A 3,826-nucleotide genomic window follows, 5' to 3' on the forward strand; every position below is an offset into this window, starting at 1 on the left:
TCAGGACCCTGAGATATGACCTGAGCCGAAGGCAGAGGCTTAACCCACTGAGCCACCCAGGTGCCCCTAGATGGGAAATAGATTAGAAGAGCATGAATATTTGTGTGTGTGTGTGTGTGTGTGTGTGTGTGTGTGTGTACACATATGTGTGTGTACACACATACATAGAGAAGGTCTGGGGTTTCCATTCAAGATGGTGGCATAGGAGGATCTTGAACTCATCTCTTCTATGAAATATCACACTGAATCTATAGCTCCATATGGAAAAATTTCCTGTGGAAAAAACCCTACAACTAGCTGAGCGACTCCTACACATTAGGTGAGTAAGGAAAAAAAACCTATGTTGAAGTAAGAATCAGTCTTGCCATAAACCCTACCCCTGGTACAGCAACCTGGGATTGGGAGGGTACTCACAACCCCAGGCTTCTCCCTGAGGAGCAAAGGGTTTGAGCCCCACTTCTGGCACCCCAACTTTCAAGACGTACATCTAAGAGACAAGACCCCAAAACATCCAGCTTTGAAATCCATCAGAGCTTGCACCCATGAGACCCACAAGGCAAACTGAGAAAATTTCTTATAGCAGTCCTGGGAGTAGACTTACCCACCCTGGAACTCAGCACAGAACTAGCAGACTGAAATGCGTTCAGATTTCTGTGAAAGAGGCTCATTTGCTTATCTTAAAGCCCTGAGGGGAAGGCATCTAATTTAACAAGGATCTAGGAGCCTAGTAAGGTATTCTCCAAAGATGGAGCTGATGGGTACCATCTTTGCGCTGTCCCTCTGCCTCGCTTCTGCTTTCTGGTATCTCCTGCAAAGGAGCTTGAATGCTCATATGATGCCCCGAGGTTTGCAGTTGCTACCCAGGGTATACCTCTAGATCACCTGGTTCTAGCGGCCAGCAAGACTCAAACTCACAGTAGTGAGTATCGCAGTATTTACAACAACCAAGACTTGGAAATAACTAAAGTGTCACCAATGGGGTGAATGGATAAAGAAAATGTGTGTGTATACGATGGAATATTACTCAACCATAAAAAGAAGGAAGTCTTGCCATTTTCAATAACATGGATGGACCTTGAGGATATTGTGCTGAGTGAAATAAGTCAGACAGAGAAAGAGAAATACTGTATGATCTCCCTCACATGTGGAATCTAAAAAACAAAACAAAATGAAGTCATAGAGAACAGATTGGTAGTTGCCAGAGGCGAGGTTGTGGAGGAAATAGATGAAGGGGTCCAGTGGTATAAACTTCCAGTTAATAAGATAAGCCCTGGGGATGTAAAGTACATCATAGTGACTGTAGTAAATCGTACTGTGTATTATTGTATATTTATTTTATTATTTTTTATTAGAAATATGTATTTTAGCCCCAGGGTTACAGGTCTGTGAATTGTCAGGCTTACACACTTCCCAGCACTCACCATAGTACATACCTTCCCCAATGTCCACAACCCCACCACCCTCTCCCTACACCCCTCCCCCCAGCAACCCTCAGTTTGTTTTGTGAGATTAAGAGTCTCTTATGGTTTGTCTCCTTCCCAATCCAATCTTTTTTTTTAAAGACTTTATTTATTTATTGGACAGATAGAGATCACAAGTAGGCAGAGAGGCAGGCAGAGAGAGAGGAGGAAGCAGGCTCCCCGCTGAGCAGAGAAGCCGATGTGGGGCTCGATCCCAGGACCCTGGGATCATGACCTGAGCCGAAGGCAGAGGCTTTAACCCACTGAGCCACCCAGGTGCCACCCTCCGAATCCAATCTTGTTTCATTTTTTTTCGTTCCCTACCCCCACACCCCCCACTTTGCCTCTCAAATTCCTCATATCAGGGAGATTGTATGATAATTGTCTTTCTCTGATTATTTCACTCAGCATACTCTCTAGTTCCATCCACATCATTGCACATGGCAAGATTTCATTTCTTTTGATAGCTGCATAGTATATTATATATATATTAAGATTTTATTTATTTTATATTATATATATATATATATATTAAGATTTTATTTATTTATTTGACAGAGATCACAAGTAGGAAGAGAGGCAGGCAGAGAGAGAGGAGGAATCAGATTCCCTGCTGAGGAGAGAGCCTGATGTGGGGCTCAATCCCAGGACCCTGGAATCATGACCTGAGCCGAAGGCAGAGGCCTTAACTCACTGAGCTACCCAGGTGCCCTATATTATTATATATTTAAAGTTGCTAAAGCTTAAGAGTTCTTAGTACAAGAAAAAAATGTGTATGTTTGGTGATGGATGTTAACTAGTTTTAGGGTGATCATTTCACAAGAGATAAAAATATGGAATTTTTATGTTGTATGCCTGAAACTAATATGTGTCCATTATATGTCAGTTTCTTTAAAAAGTAATTGATATTTTATTTTTTTAAAAAATTATTTATTTATTTGACAGAGATCTCAAGTAGGCAGAGAGGCAGGCAGAGAGAGAGAGACAGGGAAGCAGGCTCCCTGCTGAGCAGAAAGCCCAATGCAGGGCTTGAACCCATAACCATGGGATCATGACCTGAGCTAAAGACAGAGGCCTTAACCCACTGAACCAGCCAGGCACCCCAAAAGTAATTTATATTTTAAAGAGAAAGACTAGGGCACCTGGGTGGCTCAGTTAAGCGTCTGCCTTCGGTTGAGGTCTTGATTTCAGGGTCTTGGAATGAACCCTGGGATCAGGCTCCCAGCTCAGCAGAGAGCTGGCTTCTCCCTCTGCCCCTCCTCCCACTTGTTCTCTCCATCTCTCTCTCTCTCAAATGAATAAAATCTTAAAAAAAAAAAGTAAAGAGAAAGACCAAAACAAAGTCTGGAAGGATGTGAATCGCTGTGTTAAATAGTGAAGAAAAATACACATTAACAGTGCTTAACTGCAGAGCATTAGAGAGTGGGTGATTTTTTTTTCTCTCTCTTACAGAAGTATTTCTTGGTTGGTTGAAAGTTTGACAGTGAACATTTGTTACTTTTAAAATTAAGAAGAAAAAGCTGTTTCTATTTTGAGAAGAGCCTCTTTGAAATGTATAATTAAAAGAAATAAAATGCCTGTAGAGTTAGGCAACAGGAGAGAATGGTCTTGGTGAGGGGCCCCCTCTCCCATAATCTTAGGAAGTGAGCAGACCCCCTGATGTCCCTGTGTGTGTTCCCCTGCAGTAATACGGCCTCTTATTCTTTCTCTGATCTTATTTTTCTATGTAAAATGTGGTATCAGTGCAATCATTTTTTCTTTCTGGTTTGATTTTCAGGAAGATTTCGATGTCGATCACTTTGTGTCTGACTGTAGGAAGCGTGTCCAGCTGGAGGAACTAAGAGGAGATCTGGAACTCTACTATAAACTTCTTAAAATAGCCATGGTTGAGCTCATCAACAAGGATTATGCAGATTTTGTCAACCTTTCCACAAACTTGGTAAACCTGAAAGTCACAAGCCCTACACACACACACACACACACTTTCTCTCTCCTTCATATTTATTAAAAGGGCAGAGTTTTTAGAAACCTTTCAGTTGATTACCCCACCAACCCCACCAGAAACTTGAAGAAATTACAAATTTCATTAATAAAAGAACTAAACTTTTTGGAATACATTTTTTGTTTGTTTTAGTTTTTATTCAGTTAAGGTTGCTCTAGTTTGATTATGTTTCAAATTCATTAGTCAACAGTGAAAAGTAAAGGATAATAATACCCAAGGGGTTGTTTTATTAGTTGCTAAGTGATTACCCTGAAGTCTTCCTTGATTTAGACTAATTTATAGGAGCAAATGTCCACCACTCTTACAATGTTTAATTTACTCCCAGGTATATCTGTTAGCCAGAGCTAGGTTGAGGGAACATTGG

General features: G+C 41.1%; 1 long non-coding RNA gene across 1 annotated transcript; it reads left to right on the forward strand.

Moving 5' to 3' along the window:
- The first annotated feature begins 2,022 nt into the window (after positions 1 to 2,022).
- Positions 2,023 to 3,577, forward strand: LOC132008979 (uncharacterized). The gene is made up of 2 exons (XR_009401766.1): positions 2,023 to 2,166; positions 3,238 to 3,577. It is a non-coding gene; the product is annotated as an uncharacterized LOC132008979 (long non-coding RNA).
- Positions 3,578 to 3,826: the final 249 nt, after the last annotated feature.

Source organism: Mustela nigripes, unplaced genomic scaffold, assembly GCF_022355385.1.
Source record: "Mustela nigripes isolate SB6536 unplaced genomic scaffold, MUSNIG.SB6536 HiC_scaffold_2659, whole genome shotgun sequence".
In the NCBI taxonomy this organism is placed as follows: domain Eukaryota; kingdom Metazoa; phylum Chordata; class Mammalia; order Carnivora; family Mustelidae; genus Mustela; species Mustela nigripes.